At 43.5% G+C, this 15,145-nt stretch overlaps 1 pseudogene; it reads right to left on the reverse strand.

Annotated features, from left to right (window-relative positions):
• Positions 1 to 12,575: 12,575 nt before the first annotated feature.
• On the reverse strand, positions 12,576 to 14,783 carry LOC134481589 (glyceraldehyde-3-phosphate dehydrogenase-like; annotated as a pseudogene).
• Between the last annotated feature and the right edge of the window lie 362 nt (positions 14,784 to 15,145).

Below are 15,145 nucleotides of genomic sequence, written 5' to 3' on the forward strand. Positions count from 1 at the left end.
GTGCACACACAACACCCATACACATAGAATGAAATGAAAAGTTTAACGTTTTATTCCTTTAGCTTAGGAGAGCAGGGTGGTTCAGACAGGAATCCAACTTTCTTATTTTTCAAGTGCTTGAAACAATGTTATCAGACAGGTCCTGTTTTCTTTGCTTTTTTTCTTTCTTTCCTTTTTCTCGGCCTCCAGCTTTGGGCAGCAGCCAGCAGACCTCTGCATTGTCTGCCTCACACCCCACATTCTGCACCTTCTCCCACCCACCTGGTTCAGTCATTGACCCAGCCCACCTTCTCGTGGGCTTTTGGAGTTTAGCCAGTCACTGTTGCCTTTAGTTTTTGTTTGCTCGTGCTCTCCGGGTGCACCACTACTTCCTGAGCCTTGCAGATCAAAGCGGAATTAGCCTCAGGGTCCCGTAAATGACAGGTGTCAGTTTTTCTCCCAAAACCCAATCACTGACTCTGAAATAGATTGGGAAATCTCTCCCATTCTGTGTCTACACACTCCTCCCATCATTTTAGTACAGATCATAGTTCTTCTTTATGGTTTTATAATCACAAGACAACAAAATACAGCATAGTTCATTGAAGGATTTTGCTTTTGACAAACCAAACTGGGTCTTAACATATTTTTTTTTTTTTTTGATTCTTTTTTTCAGAGCTGGGGACCGAACCCAGGGCCTTGCGCTTCCTAGGTAAGCGCTCTACCACTGAGCTAAATCCCCAGCCCCCCCCCCCTTTTTATTTTTTTTATTTTTTTTTATTTTTTATTTTTTTTTATTTTTTTATTTTTTATTTTTTTATTTTTTTTTAAGATTTATTTTATGTATGAGGACACTGTAGCTTTAGACACACCAGAAGAGGGCATCAGATCCCATTACAGATGGTTGTGAGCCCCCATGTGGTTGCTGGGAATTGAACTCAGGACCTCTGGAAGAGCAGCCAGTGCTCTTAACTGCTGAGCCATCTCTCCAGCCCTATTTTTTATTTTTTTTACTTTTTTTTTTTTAACATATTTTAAACGTTTTAATCGGAGCCAGGATTTCACAAAGTTGAGTTGAACCCGTGGCACTTTCCACTTTCTGAGCACTGAAACTACAGGTGTGTGCCATTTTATGTGGTGCCAGGGATTGAACTCAGCCCTAAGACTGTTTCATAAAGCATTACCCTTAAGATGGTTCAGCCAATAAAGCTACTTGCTGCTAAGACAACCTGAGTTCGTTTCCCAAAACCACAGGCCTGGAAGAAGAGAATCAACTCTTGCGATTGTCCTATGACGTACACATACACACATAAATAAATATAATTTCCAAAGGCATTTACTGAGGGCCGGAGAGATAGCTTAATGGTCAAGAACATTTCTTGCAGAGGACCTGGTTCAATTCCCAGCACCTACATGGCCCATCACAACTGTTAGTAACTCCATCTCCAGGGGATCTGATACCCTCTTCAGACCTCCCCCAACATCAGGTACATACATGGTGCACAGATAAAAACACATAAAGGAATAAAAAAAAATTTTACTAAAATAAAATGAACCCTCCCCCCTTTTAAAACAAAATTTTAGGGGAGGAGGTGGGGTCTTGCTATGTAGCCCTGGCTGGCCTCCAGCTCACAGTAATCCTCCTGTGCTCTGTGGATGCTGGGATTCCAAGTGTGAGTCAGTAAATCCTGTTTTTGTTTGTTTGTTTTTATGAGGCTGAGAATTGAACCCAGGATTTCTTGTACTCTTATCAACAACTACATTTTCAGCCTTGAACTGGTGACTCTCCTGCCTCAGACTGCTCAAAGTGCTGGAATTACAGACAGTGACGCTTCGCATTCTGATCCTTCCTTCTGCGCTGAGTATGTTCGTCCATAGCCACTTCCCTAAGCAAAGACTAACCAGGAGACCTCAAAGCCTTTTCTGGGTGCCTCTTCTAGGTTTGTTCCATTTACACTCTATGCTCACTTTTTTAGCCCCAAACTTGTAATCCTCCTCTGTCAGGCTCTTTCTTCTCTCTCTCTCTCTCTCTAAAGTCTCACTACATAGCTCAGGCTGGTCTCAGATGCTTGCACCTTCTCCATTTGCCTGAGATTACGGGATGTGCCAGCATGCTTGGTTTCTAGGCAACACCTTTCTATCTTCGATCAGCACGAATTAGTTTCTAGCTGCCCTCCTGGCCTGCCAACACCACTCCTTGGTTTCCTGTGGCTTTAAGGCTGAGGGTTAGAGAGAATTTTAGAAGTGAACTGATAAGGCCCTCTACACAGTTGATCATTGAGTGAAAAATTCCTTCTTCCTCATTAAGTGGGTGGTTCATAACCCTGATAGGCTGTTCCAATCCATTACCCCACCCTATAAAAGGTTCTTTTCCTTTCCTCATAGCTATTGTGCCAGAATACCAGGGCGAGCCAGCCATACAGAGCAACCTTGGAATGTTTTGCTTTCCTTTTCGTATTAAAGTGGACGTCCCAGTAGACTTTCACCCTGCTTTTCCTCAGGTTGTGTTTAGCAGGTGTTTGAATCACACTACTTTTTGTTGTTGTTGTTGTTGTTGTTGTTGTTGTTGTTGTTGTTGTTGTTGTTGAAATCTCTCTCCTACATGGGTGTCTTAAAGGCAGGAACCTTTCTTTACCTCCAACTGAGTTCTCCGTAGGTGTCAAGCCTTGCTAATCTTCTGACCTTCAGAATCTTCTAATTTCAGCTCTTCCGAAGTATGGCTGCCTGCCTAACCTTGAAGTAACATTTGTTATCAGTCAGCGAGTTGATAATTTACAGCAGGTCTCTGTTGCTTAATGACTGGAACATGTCTCATCCCGACTCTGAGAAATCCGAGGTTGAGATCTGGCTTCACCCTGCCTTAGCCAAACCCTCCTGCCAGGGCTTGCTCCCACCAGCCTGATGTCCTTACTGACCCAGCACAGTATATTTCTTTCTGACCTTGGCCTTCACTCCTCGTCATCTTTCCCGCTTGGGAAGCGTCCAGCCCTTCAAACCCTCTGCATTTCATAAGAATTGGAAGAATGTATCTGGCAGGAGTTCTGCTGCTCTCCTCTAGAGGTTTTTGTTTTGTTTTTTTAACATGGAAAAGATGAAAAAATTAGCAGATGAATATGCAGAGCTGCATTCCATGAAGGACGCAGATGCTAAGCAGTGCGGCTCCAGCGTGACCTGAGCCACATTGTATGGTCACTTGCTTTTTCTTTTCTTCTCTTTAGACTTAGCTCTTGAAAGACGGGGATTGTTATTTCTTTGTGATAAACTAGCCATGGAACATAAACTAAACACGACATCTGTTTATTAAACGAGCTCAGTAATTTCAAAGGGGCGGAGGATGAGAAATAACAATGAGGCGTGGTGATAGTTTATTGTGGGAAGGTAAGGTTGGGTTCTAGGTCTGGCTTACTATGACTAAGTAGTTACCACAAGGGACATTTTTATTTGTTTGTTTGTTTGTTTTTACGATTTGTTTATTTATTTATTTCATGTATGTGGGTACACTGTCACTGTCTTCAGACACACCAGAAGAGGGCATTGGATCCCTGTTACAGATGGTTGTAAGCCACCATGTAGTTGCTGGGAATTGAACTCAGGACCTCTGGAAGAGCAGCCAGTGCTCTTAACCGCTGAGCCATCTCTCCAGCCCCACAAGGCACTTTTAACTAGTTCATCTCTCTCATGATTTGTGAAATAGGACTTAGAAGATTTACATCTGTACCAGGCATGGTGGCTCGTGCCTATAATCCCAGAGACTTCAGAGACTGAGGCAGGAGGACTGCATTGAGTTCAAGGCCAGCTTCAATGATAGCAGATTTTTCTCTGTGGATGGACGTGAGAGTTTAATACCCACGAAGCACCTGTCACATAGACCACATGGATTGGTATACGTGTGTACAAGTGTAAATAATAAATGTAAGGTAAATACAGAGACCGAGGTATCATTGGAAGAAGCAGCCAGCATACCAGAAGCTGAGGAAAGAGGATCAGGAGTTTGAGGCTAGCCTAGGCTACATAGTAAAATGCTGCTTAAAGCACTCTGGAGGCAGAGGCAGGTGGATCTTTAGTTCAAGGACAGCCTGGTCTACAGAGTGAGTTCCAGGACAACCAAGGCTACCCTGTCTGGAAAAACAACAGCCACAAGAAAAAAAACCAAACCAACCACCACCACCACCACCACCACCACCACCACCACCACCACCACCACCAACAACAACAACAACAACAACGACAATAACAAAATAGCCACTCGGCCATGCAGAGGCAGGCAGATATCGGAGTTCAATCAAGGTCAGCCCGGTCTACAGATTGAGTTTTAGGACAGCCAGAATTACACAGAGAAACCTTATCTTGAAAAGAAAAACAAAAGACATCATACACATGCAGAAGATAAAGTGTTACAAATGAGTGAATTCTTTTGACCAGTTCTGTGTGGTACAGAAAATATACACTATATGGTTTAGGAAAACATGTTGAGGCTTGTCTGGTGGCTAAATTTGTTAATGGTCAAAGACCACTTAAAAGATGGTGTGTTGGGGCTGGAGAGATGGCTCAGCAGTTAAGAGCACTGACTGCTCTTCCAGAGGTCCTGAGTTCAATTCCCAGCAACCAGATGAGGCTCACAACCATCTGTAATGGGATCGGATGCCCTCTTCCGGTGTGTGTGAAAACAGATATGGTGTACTCATATAAATAAAATAAATCTTAAAAAAAAAAGATGGTATGTTGACAGGAATAGTGGCACACACCTATAATTGCAGCAGTAGGGAGGCTAAGGCAGGAGGATAATGGGTTCAAGGCTAGCCTCAACACAGACATAGGAGTACCTAAAGAATTCCTATTTCAAGAGGGGTGGTGGTGATGTTAACATAGTGAGAATTCTGGTTTCTTTAAAACATAGAAATATTGTAAGAATATGTTTTTGTTTTAATTCCAGGTGTGGGCTCATGGGGATTCTTTGTAGCAGCTGACTATGATTTGCCTCATGCTCTAGCAAGAGGTTTGGTTGACAGCTGCAGATAGTCACTGTGATTGTGTGACATTTGGAATTCCGGCAACTTTTCAGAGGATGTATATATGCTAAGGCTCTGATAGCTCTGATAGGCATGGTTGGTAGCTGGTGGTTTTTCTGGGAGGTTGGTTGTGGTTTGTTAGTGGTTGTGCTCAAAGAAGAAATAAGAAGACATTAAATTCAGGGGTCTCTCTCCCTCCCCACTCTTTCTTTCTTTATCTAGCCATAGGGGTAGAACTGGGAATGAGAGATAAAAGGTGGGAAAAAGAAGAACCCACAAAGTAGCAAAGATGAGCTAAAAGCAAAGAAACAAGAAGAAATTGGATTCAAGGATCCTCCCTCCCCTTTATCCTTTTTTCTCTCCTATCTAGTTAGTGATAGGGGGTAAATCAGGGGGGATATAGGGTGGGATAAACAACCCACAAAGTGGGTTGGGGATTTAGCTCAGTGGTAGAGCACTTGCCTAGCAAGTGCAAGGCCCTGGGTTCCGTCCCCAGCTCCGGAAAAAAAAAACAAAAAACAACTCACAAAGTAGCAAAGACAAGTGATACCTCAAGGTGGATCTTGAAAGTTAAGGATACAAATGGGAAATTTTATTTCAAATGCTGTAGAGAAAATGGCAAGGGACAAAGGAACAGATACTTTTATTCAAGATACCAGCCCAAAAAAAAATTATTTTGGCTGCTACTGCTAGGATATGCCAGTCCCCACCACCACTTTATTCCCAGAGGGGATTTTCTCCTCTTCCTCCTCTTCTTTTTAATATATTCTGTTTCAGAAAAAGGTTGGAAACACAAGTAGGGAAAATGGGGAAACAAATAATGGCTGAAATGGGATAACGAAAGGGGGATCACTCTACTCTCTTTTTTCTGAAAGGATTGAAAAGTTGTCAGTAAAACTGGAAAGGTTGTGTGGAGATGGTAGCACTTGGAAAGTGAGGAACACTGGAAAAGAGAGGACAAAAAGGCTCAGTCCTAGTAACTGAACAAGAGAGCAGGAGTTTCCTACAGGAAGATGGAAAGAAACGGTACTGGAGGGAAGATGAGTTAGAGAAAAGCTAAGAGGATAATCTGATGAAGCAGCCATTTTAAAAGAAAGAACTGTGAAGCCAGAATTAGCGAGGAAGGGTAGCCTGGGGTTACTAGATCACCATCAGCTTCCCCAGTAGTCATACAGCATAGGCCTGCTAATGGTGTGGAACAAGGTTATGATGAAACAGGATGGCATCCTATAGGGATGATAAATCTAAGGTGTTTTAAAGAGGCTATGATTTCATATGGGATGCACTCACTTTATGTGAAACAAATTCTAAATAACTAAGCTGTTCAAAATAGAATTACTCCTCAAGACTGGAAGGGATTGGTATCAGCTGTACTAGAGGCGGGTTCACAGTTGCAATGGTTATCATGGCAGATGGAAGAAACCTTGAATATTTAACAGTGAAATTGAACAAGGAGAATGAATAATAATCAGTTGCCTGGTGAAAGGTGGTATTCTGCGAGAATAGATTCAATTTGATGATGTCACTATAGAACAATGTTGCTTAGTGGCTTTAAGAGATTGGGGCAAAGTTGAAGAGCCTGGGGGGGGGGGAATCTCTTTACAAAGATTATACAAGGCTCTGGAGAAGCTGCCACTGATTTATTTATTTATTTAAATTACAAAGATTAGTGTCAGCTGCGGACAAAGTCAAACCAGACCCTGACACAAGGAGACAGAAACATTGGTACTTGAAAATGTGAATACTGATTGTTAAAAAAAAAGTTATTAGACCATTAAAGGTATGGGCAGCATCATTCCGTGCTAATGTAATAGATCAAGCTATAGCTAGAATTCTCCGACATCAAAGTGACTGGTACTTCAATTGCAAGAAATATGGTCATTTGCAAAGAACCTGTGATCAAGCTGCTAAAGGTCTCAGATCTCAAAATGCCTGGTGCTTTAACTGTGGGAAATGTGGTCATTTGTAACAAAATTGTGAAACAAGGCATTTCTTTTTTTTTTTTTTTTTTTTTTTTTTGGTTCTTTTTTTCGGAGCTGGGGACCGAACCCAGGGCCTTGCGCTTCCTAGGTAAGCGCTCTACCACTGAGCTAAATCCCCAGCCCCGAAACAAGGCATTTCTAAGGGTAATGGTTGTTCTAAATATAAACCAGGAAAAAGGACTGGTGTGCCGCTGATGTGATAAGGTTTGGACCAATGAGTATAGGTTCAAAACAGACATTCAAGATAATTTCTTACCGTTGGGAAAGAGCCTCGGGGGCCTAGCTTGAGGCCCGAAGCAAAACTTATGAACTATTTTAGCCAGAGAGAGATGTGAAGATCAAAATATCACTTTTTAAAAAGAATTATTTATTAATTGATTTTTTTATGTATGTGAGTACACTGTAGCTGTCTTCATGATACCAGAAGAAGGCATCGGATCTCATTGCAGATGGTTGTGAGCCACCATGTGGTTGCTGGGATTTTAACTCAGGACCTCTGGGACAGCAGTCAGTGCTCCTAACCACTGAGCCATCTGTCCAGCCCCAAAATACCACTTGATATTGGAGATTTTAATGCAAACTACTGCAGGCAGCATAGGTCTAGACTTTGGAGACTCTGTCTCCAAAAATAACTAGTGGGGTTTCTGGTTCTTTGCAGTTGGGGACAATAGGGACGATCTTGGGAAGGAGTGAATTGAGTTCCCAAAGAGTCGTTGTGCATCCAGGAATTATACATGAAGATTACAAAGGAGAAATTAAAATTATAGCCCACATAAAAAGAGAACTACAACTTAATGCAGGTGACGGGATTTCTCAGCTGCCACTGTTTCCCTACCTCAAAGGCAAAGAGCTACAGTAGCAAAAACAGAGGGTTTGGAAGGACTGGAAAACATGAGTTCTGGCAAACAGTTGTTAATGATCAGAAGCTAAAATTTAAAACTGCAAGTAAAATGGTATTGAAATAGAAGTTTTGGAGGGCACAGAAGCTGATGTAACTATCAACTCACAAAAAAATCTTGGAATTCAGAATGGCCTTGTCAAAAGATTTATACCCAGTTTCTAAGAATTGGGAAGTTATCTCAGATAAAACAGTGTGTGATGGGTTAAGTGTGGGGGACTGGAAGGTCAAAAGGTGGGGGAAGATATCTTCTAGAACAGTGGGGTACTCAGATTAATATTCCTGCAATCCCAGAAACAGCCCATGATGGAATAAAGGGTAGGAAAAAGAAGAATTCAAAAAGTAGGGAAGGTCATCTACAGGCAACAAAGAAACAAGGAGAAATTAGATTCAAGGATCAATCTCTCTTACCACCTCCCTCCCCCTTGTTTCTTTCCCAGGGGGTGAAACTGGAGGGAGATCTAAAAGGGTGGGAAAAAAGAAGAATCCACAAAGTAGCAAAGATGGGATACATGTTAATCTTGATTGTCAACTTAGATTTATTTAGAAGCCATAACTGTGGGTCCCTCTGTGAGACTTAATTGATGTCCCTGAATGTGGACCCCTGGGCTGAGGTCCAGGACGAGGAGAGAAGCAGGCAAGCTGAGTGTCAGCATTCAGGCCTCTCTGGTTTCCGACTTCAGAGGCAATTCTAGCAATTGCCTTACACTTCTGCAGCCGCATCTGGAGCTGTTCTCTCTACCGCCTTTCGCCCCACAGGCTGACTCAACTGCATGCCAAGACAGACCTTTCCTACCCAAAATACCCTTGTTGGGTATTTTGTCCCACAACGTGAAAAGTAATGCAGCACTCAGCATGGAGGATGAACAGACAAGTTCCATAGCGAGACATACAATACACACTTCTATGGATCAAAAGTTGAAAATGTGGAAACCACTGAGAACAGTTCATCATCTTTTTTTTTTTTTTTAAAGATTTATTCATTTATTATATATAAGTACACTGTAGCTGTCTTCAGATACACCAGAAGAGGGCATCCGATCTCTTTACAGATGGTTGTGAGCCACCATGTGGTTGCTGGGAATTGAACTCAGGACCTCTGGAAGAGCAGTCTTCTTAACCACTGAGCCATCTCTCCAGCCCCACAGTTCATCATCTTAACGTGGTAAAGACATCCCTAACTATGACTCAAAACTGGAAGCCATAGAAGAAGCTGAGGATGCCAGGCGTGGTGGCGTACACCTTTAATCCCAGGACTCAGTAAGCAGAGGCTGGAGAGAGAATGAGTTTGAGGTCAACCTTGTCTATGTACTAAGACTCTCTCAAAGCCAAAACCAAAAATCTAATGAGGTAAAATCTAAACAATCAAGCCAAACCTTTTAACGTGATGTGTGGGTACACTGGTGCACATGTGCATAGACACGGAACTCAAACCAGAAGTCACAGAACACAGGTGACATTTTCAACTGATAGCATACTTAAGAGGCCTGATGTATTTAATATATAAAGAACACTCAAGAATGAGTACGGAAGGAAGGCGTGGCAGGACAATATGGCGGGTGACATTAGGATTTACAGGTTGTTACAAATGTTTTTTTTTTTTTTTTTTTTTTTCGGAGCTGGGGACCGAACCCAGGGCCTTCCGCTTGCTAGGCAAGCGCTCTACCACTGAGCTAAATCCCCAACCCTGTTACAAATGTTCTTAAGGGATGGATGGTACTGGGCTTTGTATGTTTAGGTGGGCAATTTTATCTTACCAATTGGGTCAAAGGAAAAAAAAAAGAATGAGTATGGAAAAGACAATTACCCTGCTGCAGTTTGTAGAAGGTTTGAGTGTCCCCTAAAGGGCCACGAGTTGGACTTTGTCATGAGGCATGAGGGTCCTAGAACTGAAAGGTTCTATAAAACTTTAAGAATTAGCACAGAATGTTGGTGGCACACACTTTTAATCCCAGCACTCAGGAAGCAAAGGCAGGTGGACCTCTGAGTTTGAGGACAGCCTGGTCTACAGAATGAGTTCCAGAACAGCTAGGGATACACAGAGAAACCCTGACTAAAAAAAAAAAAAAAAAAAAAGAGTTAGGCAGGGTGTGGTGGCATTCACCTTTAATCTTAGTGATTGAGAACCAGAGGCTGCTGTTTAGAGGCCCAGTCAGGGCCAAAGAGTGAGATTGTTTACTTATGTATTTATTTGTTTTGTTTTGTTTTCAAGACAGGGATGCCCACTTGGCATGCCCTGCTTGCCTTAAAAAAAGAAAAAAGAAAGAAAGGAAGAGAGAGAGAGAGAGAGAGAGAGAGAGAGAGAGAGAGAGAGAGAGAGAGAGACCGCGCCTAGGACCAGAAGATCTCTGTAGCTGAGGTAAAGCATTTGCTGCTCAAGCCCTACAACCTGGACCATCTCAGAAGCCAGGTAAAGACAGAAGGAGAGAATGAACTCTAAATAGTTGTCCTCTGATTGCCACGTGCCCACGATGGTGCAGGTATCTGCACTCACACATCATATACACAAAAAATAAACATTTAATTTTTTTAGAAGGGGAGCTTGGGCTGGGCAGATGGCTCAGTAGATAAAACGATCAAGGTACCACTCAGAAGATCTGAGTTCACGTTCCCAGAATACCTGTTAAAAAGCCAGACTTCAATGCCTGTGCTGTAACTCCAGTGCTGTGCAGGGTGGAGACAGGGATCCTGGGGCTGGCTACTGTCTCACTGTAAGGTCAGTGAGAGACACTGATTCAAGGCAGAAAGGTAGAGAGTGGCAGAGCAGAACACCTGACATCTTCTGGCCTCTGTATATTAGTGGGCATGCATATCCACACACATAAAAACATATATATCTCACACACATAACACACACACACACACACACACACACACACACACACACACACACACACACACACACACGGGGTGTGGGGTGGGAGAGGCATTTGGGGAGACAGACACAAAAGAGAGTGAGATAGAGACAGAGAAAAAGAGGCAGGGTTGTGACCGGAGATCCTTGGGCCACTGGAACCCCTTAAAGGAGATTAAGGAATTTCTTTTATGACAGCTTAGCAGTTCTTGGAAGGCTGTCACAGAGGAAGCCTAGAGGCACCCAGTGTCTGCATCCTGGCCCAAGATGTAACTGTTTGCTTTTGCATGCATTTCTGCCATTGCAAACTGCCTGATTCAAGGGGGTGGGGGCGAGATAAAACAAAACTAAAATCAACAAAACAAAGCAAACGGCCCTACAAGAACTGAGCTGAGCAGGTGTCATACCTCTGGAGGGTCCTCAAAAGTTCCAGGTTTATTGCACCTCTGTGGCCCATGTCAAGGATTTTGTAATAGTGAGAAAAGCAGACTAGGTGTCCCCGTTAGGGTTTCTACTGCCATGATAAAACACCATGAGCAACACGAGCAACTTGAGGAGAGAAGGGTTTATTCTGGTTTACAGCTTGTAGTCCGTACCAGGGAAGTCAGGGTGAGAATTGGTTCTTTTTTTTTTTTTTTTTTTCCGGAGCTGGGGACCGAACCCAGGGCCTTGCGCTTCCTAGGTAAGCGCTCTACCACTGAGCTAAATCCCCAGCCCCAGGGTGAGAATTAAAGGCAGAAACCTGAAGACGGATTGACACAGAGGCCACTGAGGAGTGCTGCTTACTAGAGTGCTCAGACTGCTTTCTTATATCCAGGACCACCAGCCCAGGGGTGGCACTACCTACTGTGAGTCAGTCTGGTGGGGTCATTTTCTCAATTGAGATCCTTTTTTCCCCTAGTGACTCTACCTTGTGTTAAGCTGACATACAACTAGCCAGCATACTAGTATATATTCCAATATATCAAAAAAAAAAAAAAAAAAAACCAAAAAAACCCCCAACCAACCAACCAACCAACCAAACAAACAAACAAACAAAGAAACAAAACGAAAACCCAAAAACTGAAGCAAGGTGTGGTACTTATTGCTTGTATCGGGAGGCTGAAGATTAAGTAGTGCCAAGAGTTTGAGGCTAAGCTAGACCACATAGTGAGAGCTCAGGACATCCTGGACAATGTAGTAAGTCCATACTTCACCCTGTCCCCAGATAAAATAAAAATAAATAAATAGACTGGGTCTATAGTTCTGTGATGGACTATAAGCCTATTATGCATGGGTCCCTGAGTTCAATCCCCAGTACTACCAAAAGAATTAAATGAACAAATAAAATAAAAAATAAATAAATAAAAATAATATGAATGGGGGTTGGGGATTTAGCTCAGTGGTAGAGCGCTTGCCTAGGAAGCGCAAAGCCCTGGGTTCAAGGCCCTGGGTTCGGTCCCCAGCTCCGAAAAAAAGAACCAAAATAATAATAATAATAATAATAATATGAATGGCAGTAGAGGAGGCAGGTGGATCTCTGTGATTTTGAGGCCAGCCTGGTCTACAAATCGAGTTCCAGGACAGTCAGGGCTGTTACACAGAGAAATCCTGTCTAAACAAAACAAAACAGAACAAACGACAACAACAACAACAAAAACCCAACCAACTAACTGAACTCCAAACACAAAACAAAAAACTAAAAACTAAAAAACAAAATGGCTAAAATTTCAGTGGATCTTCTGGAAGAACGGTGCACACTCTTTAATCACTGAGCCATCATTCCAGCTCCTAAAATCTTTTTTTGTTTTAATGGGAAGGCTATCAGGGAAAAGGAACAATTTAACATTTTGTGTAATGCCAGAACACAGAGGTTGGGAATTAAAAAACATTTGTGCACGTTTATTAGGTAAGTAAGAAGAGAGCTGCCAGAACCCAGCCCGTCTCAGAGGCAACTCCCCCATCTTTGCTCTCACATTTTGTTAACAAGGTCAAGCCAGGTTCACATTCCCAGGCCGGGGGACACTCCTACCCTGTCCCTCCAAATGTTCACTTAATTGTCTGTTAACTGGTAAAAGAATGTAAAACTTGCTGTTATCTTAACCAAGGTGCCTGTGTTGTAAAAATACATAACCAAGGCCTGTCAAGCCCTCCTTAGCTTCATGCAGCCGGCCAGCTCCTTTGTTACCTCATCATACTGAGCTCTGGACCAAATGTCTAGGAGGATGAAATGAGAGCCTCGGATTCTGGACCCAGTGTCTAGAAGGATGAATTAAAGGCCTGCAAGCCAGGTGTCCTGGAGGAATCCCAGTCTTCAACCAACAGCCGTGCTTAATCCTTAATGTCAAAATGTGCTTGGAAGACCCTGTAGCTCACCCAAGCCCCTCCCCCTCTTCAGTTTCACCCTTTAAAAATGCAATACAGCTTCTTAGGGAACAGGGTTCAGATCCCAAACTGACCGCCTCCTGATTGCTCAGAAAATAAAGGTTTTGTTTTGAAGTTTCTCTTTCTGAATCGAGTTTTCTCAGTTTCCATCCCAAACTCAACAGGTATAGTGGTTCACACTATAATCTTGGTATTCAGGGAGGCTGCGAAATGAGTTCAAGGATACTTTGGGCTATAGGCAAGTTGTAGACTAGCCTAGGCTAAAGTGAGATCGTACCAAATAAACCCCAAAACTGTGTACAAGTCTCATTTTAGGAATTCAAATTTCTTTGAGGGTGAAGAACAAGTCTGCCCTTGGCAGATGCCCAGATATTTGTTTCAGTTTGGTAGTACAAAGTTTCTTTCTTGGTTTCATACTGTCCTGTTTATTATAACTGCCAACCTTGAAGTCAGAATTCTTTTTTTTTTTTTTTTTTTTTTGAGGGTGCAGCGAACTTTATTGATGGTATTCAAGAGAGAAGGGAGGGCTCCCTAGGCCCCTCCTGTTATTATGGGGTCTGGGATGGAATTGTGAGGGAGATGCTCAGTGTTGGGGGTTAAGTTGGGATGGGGACTCCTTAGCAACTGAGGGTCTCTCTCTTGCTCTCAGTATCCTTGCTGGGCTGGGTGGTCCAGGGTTTCTTACTCCTTGGAAGCCATGCAGGCCATGAGGTCCACCACCCTGTTGCTGTAGCCGTATTCATTGTTATACCAGGAAATGAGCTTTATAAAGTGGTCATCGAGAGCAATGCCAGCCCTAGCATCAAAGGTGGAAGAGTGGGAGTTGCTGTTGAAGTCACAGGAGACAACCTGGTTCTCACTGTAGCCCAGGATGCCCTTTAGTGGGCCCTCAGACGCCTGCTTCACCACCTTCTTGATGTCATCATACTTGGCAGGTTTCTCCAGGCGGCATGTCAGATCCACAACGGATACATTGGGGGTAGGAACACGGAAGGCCATGCCAGTGAGCTTCCCGTTCAGCTCTGGGATGACCTTGCCCACAGCCTTGGCAGCACCAGTGGATGCAGGGATGATGTTCTGGGCTGCCCCACGGCCATCACGCCACGGCTTTCCAGAGGGGCCATCCACAGTCTTCTGAGTGGCAGTGATGGCATGGACTGTGGTCATGAGCCCTTCCACAATGCCAAAGTTCTCATGGATGACCTTGGCCAGGGGGGCTAAGCAGTGGGTGGTGCAGGATGCATTGCTGACAATCTTGAGGGAGTTGTCATATTTCTCGTGGTTCACACCCATCACAAACATGGGGCATCGGCTGAAGGGACAGAGATGATGACCCTTTTGGCCCCACCCTTCAGGTGAGCCCCAGCCTTCTCCATGGTGGTGAAGACGCCAGTAGACTCCACGACATACTCAGCACCAGCGTCACCCCATTTGATGTTAGCGGGATCTCGCTCCTGGAAGATGGTGCTGGGCTTCCCGTTGATGACAAGCTTCCCATTCTCAGCCTTGACTGTGCCGTTGAACCTGCCGTGGGTAGAGTCATACTGGAACATGTAGACCATGTAGTTGAGGTCAATGAAGGGGTCGTTGACGGCAACAATCTGCACTTTGTCAGAAGAGAAGGCAGCCCTGGTAACCAGGTGCCCAATACGGCCAAATCCATTCACACTGACCTTCACCATCTTGTCTATGAGATGAGGCTGGCACTGCACGGGAAGATGTGGCTGTCTCTGGAACAGGGAGGAGGAGAGAACGAAGTCAGAATTCTTGTTTTGATTTATCTGTACTTTCCAATCTCATCCAGTAGATGCTTGGTAAACTTGGTTTTTTTGTGGTTGATTGTTGTTGGTTTTTGAGACAAGGTCTCACATTATAGCTCCGGCTGTCCTGAAACTCAATGTAGACCAGGCTGGCCTTGAACTCACAAAGATCCACCTGCTTCTGCCTCCCTAATGCAGATCTTAAATGCATGTATAAGCATGCATTCTTTTTTTTTTTTTTTTTTTTTTTTGGCTTTAGCTCTGCTCTTTATTGAAGTGTTCAATTGAACATTTCTTTT

This window comes from Rattus norvegicus, chromosome 13 (genome assembly GCF_036323735.1).
Source record: "Rattus norvegicus strain BN/NHsdMcwi chromosome 13, GRCr8, whole genome shotgun sequence".
NCBI lineage: Eukaryota > Metazoa > Chordata > Mammalia > Rodentia > Muridae > Rattus > Rattus norvegicus.